Consider the following 16,139-nt stretch of genomic DNA (forward strand, 5'->3'; position numbering starts at 1 on the left):
CTGAATATGGTGACGTTGCCGTACGCTTGCTAGAAGGCCCTAGAGAGAATATTATCTCAATCCGATAGAGAAGAGAGATGCTCTAAAGGAACTGTTTCATCACATTCTGGAGCATCATGACGAGTATGATGAGGACACAGTGCGCTGTGCTGATGGATTTAAAGCACGTCTGGATGATTTTGAGTTTTGTTTTTTGCTTCACACATTCAATGGCATTTTTGAGTATTCAGACATGCTCTTTTCAATACTACAGGACAAAAAACTGGATGTGCAGTTTTGTCTGGCTAGGGTAAAGGAGTTCTGTGACACCGTTGAGCGAGATAGAAGCCGATATGAGGAACTCTACGAGGCCACTGAACGCACCGCAGGCGCTCTGAGCACACAAAGAGGTCAAGCGCAAGATCCTCGCACGCACTACCACCAACTCCATGGCAGGATTCTGGACAATATTATTTTCCAGACACAGACCAGATTTCAAGACCACGAAAAACTGATGTTTGTCACGCTCCTCGACCCCCAGAAGTTTTGGGAAAACAAGAAAAATTTCCTGCATGCAGCCTTCTCCAGTTTAACACAGAGCCACAGAGCACTTTTTGATCTGTCTCGGCTAAAAACAGAACTGACTGTAATGTATGCCATGGATAATTTTGCAGGAAAATCTCCCACTGATCTCCTTGACTTCCTTCATCAGAAAAATCTGAATGAGAGCATGGGGCAGCTGTACACATTGGTATGTTTGGTGGTGAGCATTCCCATGTCCACTGCTTCTGTCGAGCGGACATTTTCAGCCCTAAAGCGAATTAAAACTTATGCCAGAAATACGACAGAGCAGGTTCGACTTTCAGCATTAGCTTCGATGGCAATAGAAAGGGACTTCGTGATGGAACTGAAGCGCACAGATAATCTGTACGACAGAGTAATTGAACTGTTTTTGAGGAAAGAGAGGAGGATGGATTTTGTTTACAAATAAGTAAAATGTTGCGATTTTCCTAAATAATATTGCAAGTTTATGAGTTATTATTGATGTTTTTTATGTGTGTCACGGCTGTAGCTGCAGTAGAAAGGAACTTGTTCACCCCTGGTTTGTCTATTCAATAAAGGCATTTATTGTGGCTATAGGAGTTATCTATCTGCGATGCAACGGCTCTTTATACTGTATTTCTGCATATTCAGATGGTTTTTATAACCATAAATTAGTTTTTGAGGGGTGGGTTGATTCAGACGGAGCACTACTGAAGGCCTAGGTGTGAAATGCACGGTCTGCCACTGATACCAGGGGTCCCCAACTCTGGTCCTGGAGGGCAATAGTGTCTGCAGGTTTTCATTCTAACCCTTTTCTTAATTAGTTTTTGTTGCTAATTAACTCCTTTTCCTTTCATTTTAATTGACTTGTTTTTTTTTAAGATTTGTTCCCCTGAATTTCTTCCTCCTTCCTCTGAATTGCTTCATTTCTTTCCTTAAATGGCACCCAAACAGAAATTAAATGTGAAGCGAGTGAGCCAACAGAAGACCAACTCACTCAGGTCCTCAAACTCCAACTAATTTCACTCCAACCAGTTGCTTAATTAGGCTGTGAGTCTTGTTGTTAATTAAACCCGTTCTTTAATTCCATGGCTTATGGCTGCTCTCATTGTGCGATAGCATACATTTCCGAAATTCTTGATTTTCTCTTTTTAAAATGTTTTGTGGACCTGAGCAGATCAACATTCCTGAGACCTTCATCTTTCCTTATTTTCAGTTATTGTATGATGGACACAGTTTGCTGGTCATGTTTTGACTCATTTTGTATCTCATTATTGTTTGGTTGTTAATTAAGGAAAAAGTAACAATTAAAGGGTCTGAGTCTTTAAGAGCAAGCCAATTAAAATGAATTCAAAAGAACTTAATTAGGAGCAAAAACAGGTCACTGATTAAGAAAATGATTAGAATGAAAACCTGCAGTGACTGCGGCCCTCTAGGGGTAGTGTTGGAGACCCCTGTTGTATACTCATTTAATGTATAACATTCAGTATTCTTTCTGTTTGCTCACTACATGTTACTATTCAGTTTCTGTGAGCTTTTTCCTTGCTCCCTTGAAATACAGTACTCAGTTTCTTAATATGTTTTGTATTATAGTATTCATCCAACCCAGAATAATAACAGAGACTGGACTTTACAAAAATAGTGTCTTTAATTAGAAAGCAAAGGCACACAGAAAAAGTCCAAATAAACAAGCAAAACAAAACCCCGTGGGCCCTGCTGTCCTACCTAAATAGGCCCTGACTGTACCGTCCCCCCAAAGTGCTGCACTAAGGTCTCTCTTCTTCATCTCCTCCTCACTATCTTCATGTCTAACCTCCCTAGCGTACTCTTTCTGCCTTTGAGAGGTGTGCGTGTCACAACTCACTCCCTCACAACTGAGTCTGCAGCATATTTATGTTATTATTTTTTTATTGTTAATCTATACTAATAAAAGGCAAAGCCCTCACTGATTCACTCATCACTAATTCTCTAACTTCCCGTGTTGGTAGAAGGCTGAAATTTAGCAGGCTCATTCCTTACAGCTTACTTACAAAAGTTAAGCAGGTTTCATTTCAAAATTCTACGCGTAACGGTCATAATGGTCGACAAAGTCCGCCATGTTAAATTTTCTTATTTAAGGGCCCCATCTTCACGAAATTTGGTAGGTGGCTTCCCTGCGCTAACCGAAACCGATGTACGTACTTATTTCAGTGGTATGATACCACTGTCGGCCGCCATATTGAACTTTCCAACGGTCTTTGTTAGTTATGGGCCTGTCTTCAAGAAATTTGGTACACGGGTTCCCAACGCTAACTGAATCCTACTTACGTACATATATACGTCCATAGCCTGCAGCTCGGTCGCCGTGTGGGGTGGCGTTAGGTCCCCCATCCCCACGCCTCCCACGTAGTTGCCTGCCTGCCTATATAAGGCCGTCTGTCGCTCTGGTCTCTTCATTCCCTTCCTTGCTTCGCCACGGTATTCATGTCTCCCTGCTGATAACTGCAGCCTTTTTATTTAATCCACGGCTTCTCCACTGTTTTATTGTTTGTTTATTACGGTTATAGTTATTGTGTAGGTATTTTAGACTTAGTTTACATTGTTCAGGTACCCATTTCCTTTATCGTTCCAACCGTACCCCCATTAACATGTCTATCGAGGTGATCACCATCGATCAAAGAACTGTCACTTACTTACCGAGTGGTTTCCATGCCCGGAGATGGTGCCTGCCTTTTCCATTCTCTGTGTTACATATTGCACGGCCATATCAGGCTCACTCTTGATATCCGGAGGAACATTGTGTCTTATGTATTGAATGACTGGGACAGGTTCAAGGAGTGGACTGATGATGGTACAGGAGATAATTATACTACACAGGAGCACTAGAAGAGTGAAATGCTTAAGCCCTTCACCTATGGTTCTACATGTGAGTTGATGGCTGCCGCTGAATTGTTCAGTGGTCGCTTTCAAGTGTACCGAAATGGCCAAATATTTTACACCTTTGGACAACCGCCAATGCCTCTTAAACATCTTAGATTCACAGGTGACGATTTGAGTAGTGGACACTTTGATGTTTGTGACTGTTTAAACTCTCAAAAGCTGGATGCAAAGTTATCGATGAAACCCATTTCAATTCAAACGCCTCCAATTTCCAGTAAGGCTCTGCTTCACAATGACAATTAATAAGTCTCAGGGACAGACCCTACAAAAGGTTGGCATTGATTTGAGGCAAGATTGCTTTTCACATGGCCAACTATACGTTGCATGCATAAGAGTAAGCTCAGCGCACAGCTTGGTCATATTACAACTGGAGGGCCGAACTGACAACGTGGTATACAAAGAGATCCTTAACAAATAATTATTGGTATATTTTCCCTCAATTTAAAAAAGTTTACTTTTCTTCTTAATAAAAATTTTAAAGCAGTACTTCGCCACTGCGAAGCGCGGGTATTTTGCTAGTATATACAGGTATATATATATATTATAACACTATCATGCCACCATTTTGAGTATTTTTTGGTCTTTGGCCAATTGCCATTTTTTTTATGATTTTATTATGGATGCAACCATATTGTTTGTGATCTACTGCCAGTCATATGAATCACCAATATCATCATCGTACCAAATCTTTTTAAAATGGCAGCATGCAGCATTTGCCATTTACAATCAAACACATTTCATAGAGTTTCATAGAGTTTGGTTATTTAGGGATTATCATTTGGCTCCTGACTTTGACTGTTCTGGTGTTGTTAGGGTGTTGTTCTTGTTTTAGTTTCTGTTTCTATTTCTTATTTTTTACATTTTTTCCATGGTTTTCTGAGATTGAACACTTGTTCTAAATGTTTTCAGGCCCCTGAATATGATTTTGATGTTTGTTTTTGGACCCTCCTATCGTGTAAAGAGTTTTGTATTTTTCATGATCGCTGCCATATTTGGTTCCTGTTATTAGGACTGCTTCACATGTTGCTAGACCTTCGGTTACTGACACAACAGGATCAAATTTCATTCAGTAATGTACTTCCCTATCTGATTGCTGATTCAAAACCCTTTTCAAATCATTCTTTCTAAAAGATTTTTAGTCCTATTGTTTATTGGTTCTGACTGGATAAAGAGGGTTTAGAAGACAGATGGATGGATGGGTGCATTAACAGACTTTTTGCTCTGACTATCTGACCACAGTTTTTGTCTCTGGGTCTTTTGGCTTTCACGCTTGTGTTTCTGATCTTCCAGTTCTGAACCTCTTTCTGTTTACTTGCCTGTCTCCTGGTTCACTCTCAAACTCAGTCTGTGCACAGACATAATAGGTCAGGGCTAGGTTATGATACAGGCCCTGGCTCAAGTTTGTTATTTTCACCCTTTTGCAGTTTTTTTAATTTTGTTGCAATTATTGTAGTGTATTGTAGTTTTGTTTTATTGCTTACATGTTTTATGTTTTTATATGTCTCTTTTCTGGGCTCCAAATGGCGGGGAGATGTCAATGTCCTTCCTGAAGGGCCGCCCTCAGTGTATTCATTCTGGCTGAGAGGCCTTTGCAGTGTCATTGAATGTTGTTGGTTAAGGATCATTTGTGTAAGTATTGTTTGAATGTTCTGGTTTTCGTTGATATTTTACTCTATTTATATTCTGATCATAGATTACTGGCTGGATTTGTTTTTATCCAAATCCTTTTGTAAGACTTGCCTGCTTTGTTCTTCTTTTTTTTTTTTTTTTATTATTTAATACATACTTGTAGTAAAATTAAAGCATTTTGGATCTTGTTAGGCATTTTACAGCCTCAAGCCTCAATCCAGGGTTTAAAATCCTTACTTGTATTTAACAAAATGCCTTATCACATATAAAATTGAATGTAATTAAATGTGAAGTATTACATGTAGGAAATAATAATGATAGATTTGAATGCACAATGGGAGATCTGAAACTTGAAAGTACCTCTTATGAGAAGGACCCATCAGCTGCAGTGGACTTGTCGCTATCTATATATATAATTCACTAAGCTGCCGACAAGTAGACATGGAAAGCACGCAAGACAGCCACGCCCACCAACTCTAAGACCATTGGATACGACGACAACTCGCAGAGCCACGCCCACCAACTCGGATGCGACGTCTCGGAAAACACGCCGTCATTTCTGTTCGTCTGTGCTACAGTCCACATGCACCTCTGAGCCACGTTGACTTTTTGGTTACGATGCACGACCGCGTGCACCATTGCAAGCTGTTTTATATGCTGCATACAGCAATTCGCATCTGCGACAAACATGTGTCTTCTTAGATGGTCCTGCAGGGACACGGAAAACGTTTCCCCGCCCACCAACACTCCTTATTCCCCGACCGGCGTCCACCGCATCCGCGACAAACATGCGTCTTCTTAGATGGTCCTACAGGAACACGGAAAACGTTTCCCTGCCCACCAACACTCCTTATTCCCCAGCCCGCATCCACCCTCGCTCTCCAGGCATTCACACTGCCTGCTCATGTGCCCAGACACAACAACTCACCGACCACCCCGTAAGTCACTTTCATCTGTGCTAGGAGTCCACATACATCTCTGAGCCACGTTGACTTTTCATTATTCTTTTCGGTTACGACACCCAACCGCGTCCACCATCGAAAACCATGGGAAAGGAACAACAAAGCCCAGCCCAGAAACTCTACTCCTCCTCCCACGTGATAGGGAACGCACCTCAGAGCACTGCCCGCCAACTCGAACAGCTCATCAAACACATACTCACTCGCTTTGGTCTGTGCTGCGGTCCAGATCCAGCTGTGAGCCACGTTGACTGTTCATTTGCCTGCCATGGCTACCGCTTCAAATGTATTTCATGGAAACAACACTTCTTTCAATGTTATAGAAATTCCTGCATCAGGTAACTGTTTGTTTCTATCAGTCGGGTTTTTCTGGAAAAAATGTCATTGACGAAACTGTTGCTCTCAAACTTCGCAACATGGCTGTTGGCTTTGTTTGCCAACATTGAGATAACTTCGGCGACGTGGTGTCTGTTGTTGTTAGTCACAGAGGCATTGTTATACAGTCTGCTCAACAATACGCTGACTACATGAATACGTCCGAAGTCTATGGTGGCAAGGCAGAAATTGTGGCAATGTCCCAAATCCTTCCAGCTACTATCACCATTTACTTCCAAGGCGGTCCTCCAGTTGTCAGTCACAGATAATTGTATGTTGGTTCATACCGTGCATTGTTACAATGTTACTTTTCTTGGTGGTTTATTAAATTATGGATTTTTCAAATGTTAATTTTTTCCCTGTGCTTAAAAATCATTAAAAAAGCGGCCTGATTATGCGGCATATGGTACGCCGTGGGTTGGCTATCTACAATAAGACAATAGGATGTTAGGTTCTAAATCACGATGTGTGGAGTTCAAGTCAAAGTATAAAATGTACTACTGCAGCCTCACCTGAGTACTGTGTAGACTTCTGGTGTCCACAGAGTCCAGAGAAGAGAATCTAGTCAGGACTAAGAGGTATGAGCTATGAGGAAAGAGTGTAGGAGCTGAACCTCCTCAGTTAAAGCAAATGGAGTTTAAGATGTGACAGGACCGAAATGTCACCTAGGGAATTAGTACAGTGCCAGCCATTACTTTACAATGAAGTCTTCCAGAAAAACATGAGAACACAGTGGGAAACTTGTGTAGGGCAAATTTAGCGCAAACACTGAAAGGTTTTTCATCAGACAGAGGAACATATACTTAAGGATTAAATTCTCAAGTAGTGTAGTAGAGAGTAGGACTTTGGGATCTTTACATCTTGACTTGGTATTATTTTGGAGGAATTAGGTGAACATGATTGTCAAGCTTGATGGACTGAATGGCTTGGTCTTGTCAATGTCCTAACTGAAGGATCCAAGGACACTGTAGGCACAATAAATATATTAGAAATGAGCTAAAAGGACCACATGAAGATGCAGTCAATAAAGCAACTTAAACGTCTGAGAAAGAACTTACACAAAATGTTGTAGCTGCTACACTGAAGTGAATATAGAAGTAAACAAGAAACTAGAGGCACACGTCAAGAACTTATAAAGCTGCCCAGCAGAAAAGCAAAACACCAAAGTGAGATACCAGCTTTAAAAAAGCTTTCATAGCAAACTACAGCAAGTTTCAGAAACATGTGAACAACATGTGTGGAGTGGGGCTGGTGCATGTCAGATGTCACGCAATCTCTGTTTTCTCTTAACAGGCCCCTGGTGATCGACTGCATGCCCTTCTTCTGTCCCCTTATGCCAGAGCCTGTTCACGTAGAGGTAAGAAAGCCACCTTCATAATGGAATAATCAGAGAATAAATGAAAATAAAAGCTCAAGGACATAATATTTACTGGGTCGCCATGTTGGAGTGATCCTACTGTTAAACAGAAAGTACGCAAAGCCCTGGTGTCAAGCAACAAAGAAGAGAATGTTGTTTGTAGTCATTCAACTTTCCACGGCTGCCTTTTTGCCCAATTAAAATCCTTGCAATTGATGACAATTATCTTCCCAGCAACAAAATTGGCATTTCAGGCTGCGTCTGTTCTGCTGACAGAGGTGTACTGATGGAAAATCAAGGTCTGTGATCACCTGTTAGAGGATGGAGTCTCCATAGGAACCGGACATAGCAACCACATTTCAGGCATGCACTGTATTAAGAGGATGTGGGCTGCAGACAACCCCCTGAACCTTAGTTGTTAAGCCCACTACAGTCTTCCTGTGATAATACTTTGCTGTTCTGCTTATAATTACCCAGTCTGCAGATGAACATTATTGATTAACTAACAGAGGGGTGGGTTAGCCGCACAAGTGAAAACACAAGAGGCCATTTACCATTATGTCTGCATACCAGACAAGCCCTTGATATTCTGCAGTCTGCCCTAAAGCTTCAGCTGCTTGCATGTTTTTAAAATTGTCATGCTCCTTTATATAAAAAGCTGCAAAATTCAAAACAGAGGCTACCAGCTGTCAAGAAAACAACAAGCAATCATCATTTGGTGAAGGGAAGGGATTTAGAATGCCTCAAACCAAATAAAATCGTTCCTGTCCAGGGAGGAGTTGGGGCAACATAATAATCAAAAAAAGGAAAACAGGCAAAAATTGCGGAAATGTCTTTCCAGATGTGAATTCCAAAATGAGCTGCCTGAAGATCCCGGATCTTCCGGTCTTAAGTCCTCCCGACAGGAAGAGGCGGAGCCAGGTGGCTGGACCCCGGAAGTGATGTCAGTGGTGTTATAGCTGTTAATCTTCTGGTCTACAGAGGGAGGATGAGAAAAGGCATTAGGACACAGCACCAACCCCAGCCTTTACGCTGTCCCCTATACCCTCGCTTGTGACAATACTGTATATAACTGTATATGCTGTGTTTTTTGCTTTTATTTGTGTATGTTTTTGTTGGAATTACTGTTGTCATTCTAAAGAGACATCCACATAAGAATTTAATTGTACTGCTGTATATACACACATGACTATAAACTTTAACTTGAAATACTACAGAGTGGAAACAGAAAAGAGACTTACCTACAGTATCTGAACTTACCAATTTGAACATACAGGAGCACAAAAGATGGTCTCAGGAAGCAGGCCTACGAAATATTGCAAGGATTAATAAAATAATAAAGCTGTGGAATGATTTGGCTACTCTTGTATGAGACGGCATTTCAGTCTCAGCCTTTAACCCTGGCTGAAAATTCACTACATCAGTCTAGCATACCCTGACTAGAGCTGCTGTTTGGCAGTGCATACTGTGGCTGTGTTTGTTAGTCATTTGTTCACAGATACAAGTGAGACAATCACAAGGAACTGTTAATAACCCTGTAACAGACCTGGAGAATCCTAGTAGTGCTGAGGCCACCTCAGATTTGTGTAAATATAAAAGACTACACTTAATCGAAGAGGATGTCATCCAAAGACCACGATTAGCACAATACTGTAAATATACTTCCTCCAACCACCGGATAACACAGAAGAAAACGTATTAAATCCAGATTACATTATCACAATTACACACATTTTAAAAATATTTGCAGCACCCCCCAAAACAATCAGGTAATAAATACCACTGTATCTGCAGAGTTTCAGACAAGTTGAGGATAGCAAAAGCGATAAACAGTCCAAATGTAAATGATGAATACTTGTGGACCGTGTTAAACAGCGAAGCAGCAACTCTTGCTCATAAGAAGTGACTCTAGGTGTATTGGGAATCTTATAATCCAAGCATAAAGGACTTAATCTTATCACACTGACCAGCACATGCCCCTAATATTGTTGAATGCCCAGGAGAGGGTGGGTGGACACTTGGCCAAGGTCTTCAGGTCTGCGACTGTGTCTGACTTTGTCTGTTATAACTAGATGTGGTCCATCCAGAAGTTTTTTTTCTCCAGATTATGGTGCTGACTGGAGTTTTTGCTTGCCTTTCTTCTATTATGATCTGTCCATGTCTCCGTTATAATGTTATAATCATTTTACATGAATTGAATTGAAGTTGCTTTGTTTTACTGTGTGTTTTACCTGATAGTTGTATTCACGTTTGGAATTGAGGCTGAAATGTGGATGCTCTCGCAGTCAGCAGGGTGGCTGGACACTGGGTTGGGCAGGGTGGCCTAGATGAGTTAGTCTGCCCTCTGATCTCAGTAACTTGGTTCATGTCCAGGAGCTTACACACAGTGGATGATAAGGGGGCCTGAATGACTAGGCTGCTGTGGGCAATTTAGCCTGGACATTGGGACATACCCAACTCTTTACGAAGGATGCCCGAGGATTTTTTCTGGCCACAGAAAGTGATCTTCGGTTTTACGTCTCATTCGAAGGACAGTGCCATTTTTACAGCAGAGTGTCCCCGCCACTGCTCTGGGGCCTTATGATCCACATCCAGACCAGAAAGGTAAGCACCCCCCTGCTGGCCTCACCAACACCTCTTCCATCAGCAACCCAGGCTTTTCCTAGATGGTCTCCCATTCAAGTACTGGCCGGGCCTGTATGTGCCTTCTGTGTATTTTTTGACGGTGGTTTTCTCTTTGACAACTTCCCACAAAGTTTTGACTAATGAAGCAGCCGGATAACAGCTGTTGTCTGCATAGTCACTTCAGCTTCATCAGCTGTAACTTGTAACTCCTTCAGGGTTCCCATAAGTCTCTTGACTTCCCTCAAAAACGTTATTCTTGCATGATCACTCAGTTTTTGTGGATGGCCTGCTCTTAGCAGATTTCCAGCTGCGCCATACTCTTTCCATTTCTTATTGACTGATTTAGTTGGACTTCAATGAATATTCAGTGACTTGGATGATTTGTTGTCTCCATCTTCTGACTTGTGCTTTCGTATTACCTTTCATGGTTTTGCTTGGATTGTTTTTTGTCGTCACCGTGCCAGTTAGGCCACCATACTGACTCACGACAAGCTGCACCTTACTGATGAGGTGTCTTTAAACTACATTGTCAGCTGAAACCCCAGATAGATGATCTCCATTGAACTAATTGTAGGACTTCTTAAGCCAGTTGGCTACACCAGTGATGATTTAGGTGTCTCATATTAAAGGGGTGAATACTTATGATACCTTTACATTTGTAATTAATTTAGACCAATTTGTAGAGATTTTTTTTCATTTTGGCAGTAAGAAGTCTTATTCTTTTAATCGGTGCTTTAAAGGCTAAATTTTAACATATCTGTCATTGCATTATAGCTGTGAAGTCCTGCAAGCACTCTTTGAGCCTGTGTTCAGTGAAGGCCGCTATATGGAAAAAAACTGAAGTGAACTGAACAGTAATGAGCCTGGGAAATTGAAAACAGACCTCTGGTTCTGCGAGTTGGCTATGCGGCCCAACTAGTGAGCCAAAGTTAAACCTTAACCAGACTCGGCTTTTAAACTGATTCCTATTACAGGTCCACACAGAATTGGCCCATGAGCAAATGATTGCAATGAAAATGAAAGCTCTCTTCATTGGAGACCAATATTTGTACAGTGCAATCCAACCTCTCTTTGCTGCTCCATGGGGGCCTCTCCTTTCCCCATGCAATGCAGCTTTATTTTTAGAGACATGCATCTAAGCGCAGCTTTTGTAACAAAGAGAAATTGTCCACAGGGGCTTTCCTTTTTTTATATAAATAGAAACGCTGGCTGAAGTGTAACTAGGAGCCGTTTCTTTGCCTCTTCCTCCTTCTAGCTGAGCTTGTCAGTCTCTAGCAGGGGTGGTTTGTCTGTTTTGCCCCAGGAGATGATTCAGCTGTACTTTGGTATAGATCACATTCAGTTTTTCAGTGCTACAATCTGTACTAGTTATGGCTAATAAAATGGGACACACAGATGTATTTTACAGCCTGTAGCCATGCCTGGTGGTTTACATTTGGGAATCGAGCTACTGTAATTATTAAGACAAAAGAATGCATCCTCTGGGATCACTCTCGTGTAAAAGGATAATTCAAAGAGACACACGAGCAGTCTCGGTGGCCAAGGCACAGGAGAAGTCTTCCTATTATGCCAGTGTATCTTGCTGACTTGAAGATGAAGACACCGTGATCCCTTCCAGTTTGGCAGTGTTTCATCCTCCACCATATAACAAATTTATAGAACATTAGTTCCAATGTTATCATCATCAGGATTTTCATAATGCTCTTATCAGACCTCCCTGCCCTCAGCAACTTTCTCCAGGCCTTGTGGTGGAACAAACACCCAGACGCTCCCAGGAGATGTCATCTCATTAGTGTATCCTTGGTCTGCCTCTTAGTCTTCTTGCAATAGGCCGTGCCTTGTATACCACCTGTAGGTGGCACAAAGAGAGATTCATTTTACATTCCTCAATCACCGCAACTAGCTTTTCTCATACCAGTTCTCTGCTGAGGTCCTCCCACATTGCCATTATGGAATAATCCCAACAACCCTGTGCAAGAATCTCATTTTGTCTGCTTATACTCATGATCACCTTTTGCTATCCAGCATTTGTGAACACAGACGAGTTTGGGAATGTAGACTCAAGTGCTTCATCTGTAGGTTTAGCTCTAACTTCACCACCACTCTCTGGTACAGCGTTTGTAGGTCTGAAGCCACTGTACCATTTTGTTGGCCAAACTCAATCACCTCTACTCTCACTTGTGAAAAAGTCCTTGCTGTGCTTTAAGTTCCATCCTTGGGGCAGATGCTTAGTCATTTTCTGAAGGGAACTAGCCATTCTCTTCTGAAAGTGAAACATGATCTCAGATCTGGAGCTGCTAATCATCCCAACTGCATTACATTCAGCCCTGAACCATTCCATTGCATGATGGAGATGACTGCCCAATAAAGCCAAGAGGATATTACTATCTGCAAACAGCAAGTTGCCATACTGGATATCCTCCAAAACCATGGTTGTACCTTGAAATCAAGTCCATGAAAGCCGTGAGCAGGACAGGAGCAAAGATACACTTTAGGTGGGATTCCATTTCCACCTTGAATATTCAGTTTATTATCATGTATGCAAACACAACCCTTGCTCTATAATTGCATGAACTGATTGGCCTTCAAATACCATATGCTTTGTGAAGAAAACACAGTAAACAACGTTAAGGGTTGGGGATTCCGTCCCTGTATACTGTAGGTCAAAATTCCAAAACAACGGTCAGTTCAGTCAACATATAGTGTGTAACAGACAATGATTAACATGAAGCACAAACATTTTATGAGGTGGGAACAGAAATGGGAAAGCTGAGAAAGGAGGCGCTGAGGATCTTGGGATGTTCTGACGTCATCAAAGCAGGACTGGAGGGGATAAAGGAACCCGGAAGCGGCTCGGACTTCTGGTTAGGGTATTGGAGACGAATTCATGGCGGTGTTTTCTTGTCTTTCCTGTTGAAATAGAGATCGGTTAGTACACTGTCACCGTCCCCTGCCTTGTGCTTTTGCGCTGCTCGTTGGGTTCTATAGCTCCTCCATAATCGCTTGTGTGTAACAGCTTACAGCACCTTTCACGTGATACCAAGCCCAGATAGTTCATGTAGACAGAACTCTCATGACTCCTCAAATATCTGTGCAAAGTCCAAGTGTTGGACAACTGCTCCATGGCCAGGATTTAATCTTAATTGCTCTTCCTAAATCTGAAGTTAAACTATTGGATGGGCACTTTTATACATCACAATGTAACATAACTAAAGATTAAAACATCATCATTTAACCCTACTCTAATCCTAAATAAAGCACCATATTTAATAAAAGAATGAAAGAATGTGACACATGAACAAAGCGGTGAAGACTGCAGTCTCTCTACTCCAGAGGTGTGGAGTCAAATGGCATTCATTTCTATGTGAGTTTGGGAGGTTCTCCCCATGTCCTTCTACATTTTTACCCTGGTTTTTACCTATCTCATACACTTTCATCTCTATATATATAAAATCCAATGTACGTACATCTGTCTGTCCGTTTTTCACAAGCGAACTACAGATCTAGATCAGCTTTTTTTCTATAATTTGCTTGAACATTCTGACTGATTTTGTGATCTCTCTCATTGAGCTAAGTATCATAGTTCGCTTGCGGTACCGATTTATTTGCGTGAATCCGAGACAGATGTAGTGAGCTGAGTGGAGGGAGCAGGGGGCTCATGCACCAGCCTCGGGGAGTATCTTTCATCCGCTTAGCTAGCGAACGATAGAACTACTTAACGGATTTAGATTGGGCTTTTTTCTAGAATTTGCTCAAACATTCTGGTTGATTTCTCTCATCACGCTAAGAATCATAGTTCACTTGCAGGAGCGATGTATTCGTGCTAATCCAAGACAGAGGCTGTGGGCCTAGGGTAGGAAGAAGTGTGACGTCAGGAATGGGGAGCCAGACAGGGCCCTCCTCGCTGTCCTGTTTCACAGGCAAAGCCACGGGGGACGGTTAGTATTAGATAAATGGGCCCAATCTGGATAAGTGGGGTGTCCACGGCTGGTTCTGCCTTGATCCCAATGATTCTCGAAATGCCTCCAAGTCCCCACTACCTTATCCTGACAGAGCACAGAAAATAAATGAATACAAGAGAAATGTTTACAGTTGTCTGACTTTTGTAAAGAAGAAAGCAAGTCTGAAACTGGAGGCAGCCCACTGTGCTCTTTTTGGCGACACAGCTCTGCTGGTTCCCTTAATGTTTCTCTCCTTATTTCTTCTCACATCCCAAAGATGTGCGCGTTAAGTCATTCATTTACACCGAATTTGCTGAATTTGCTGGCAGGTGTCCCACACATTCTTAGCTCTTGACCCACACCCAAAACTCCTGGCCTAGGCAGTGGTGCCCTGCAACCCAGTGATGGAAAAAATAGTTTCATAAAACAGAAGAATGTGTGGATGGTTATGTTTCATCCTTCTGTACTGTACAATTCTTTAAGGTATCTGCAAAATCTGCTTGTTATCAACAAAATTAGCATCAACATCCTGGGACAATCCCATACAAATTGCCCAGTTGGTGCCTGCTAAGCAAATCAATAGGTTGAGGAGGTTCATTATTTGGAGAAAGGAAAAGCAGAATTATAATCACACTAAAATTCTTGAGACTATTGAGGAATTTTAAAAATGACATGCAGCAATACACGTTTACATGTTAAACCAAGTATGGACATGTAAGTTATTTGAGTATGTCATGTGATGTACTATGTAAACACCAGGGGACACGCCAGCTCCCCAAACACCCAACACAAACAGGCACAGGCAAAGGCAAAGGCAAAGGCAAAGAGTCTTTTATTGTGGGAAACTCTTCTTTTTAAGTGTTTTCCACCACTACAGCGACAAGTACACTCAATAAAGCACAATTGTAAGCATGATTCCTTGTTTCACTGGTCACAGCCTCTTTCACTCTTCCTTTCAAACTTAGTTCACCTTCCACCCAACTCTGGCTTGTTCATGTGAGGCAGGTAACTCCTTTTATCTAATCCTCGGGAGTGCTTCCAGTGACATGATACTGCAGCTCACTTCTGGGTGCAGTTTAAGCTCTTTGGAGAAAGGAATCCCAAATCCTGCAGCTCCCTTTGGCAGCCCCAACAAGGCACCCATGTGAGGATCTGAGCCTGGGCTCGCTGCCATCCAGCCTTCTGGGGGAGACAAAGCCCTGTGTAAGCTGCCTGCTCCTATCCTTCCACCTCAAGGACATCCCAGCCGTGTAAGAACACAACTCATACCTCACAGCTATTAAAATGAAACATTAATTACTGACCTTTAAAAAAGGATATTCATTCCCGGAGAGAGGTGCCATCAAAGCTCTTGATGCCAGCAACCATGGGCAGTACTATCACTCAGTAAATCTTTGATAATAAACCTACTAGCTGGATTAGGGCCCGGCTACTTACTGCTCCATAATGGACACTCATAACAGTGGTTCAATGGACTGAAAACAGTGAAGGAGCAAAACCACTGCTGGTTTGAAGGCTGTACAAACAGAAAGCATCATATTTGCTCTTTTGTAAGAAATTAAGAAGACTGTAAGGAAACCAACAAGATCATTACAAGGCAAAACAGGCAACTGCAACCAGGAAACTAACAGCAAGGATGTGGCAGGAGGAAGTCAAGGGACGGGCAGGGGTCACAAACCAGGAGAGCAAACTGGAGCCATATCAAACCAGTGAATGATGTTAAGGTCTTCTGGTGATTTCCTAATGTTACACTTGTTATAATATTATATTATTGTTTTAGCAAATATCACTGCAGCACCCATTGCTGTCTCT

This window comes from Erpetoichthys calabaricus, chromosome 17 (genome assembly GCF_900747795.2).
Source record: "Erpetoichthys calabaricus chromosome 17, fErpCal1.3, whole genome shotgun sequence".
NCBI lineage: Eukaryota > Metazoa > Chordata > Cladistia > Polypteriformes > Polypteridae > Erpetoichthys > Erpetoichthys calabaricus.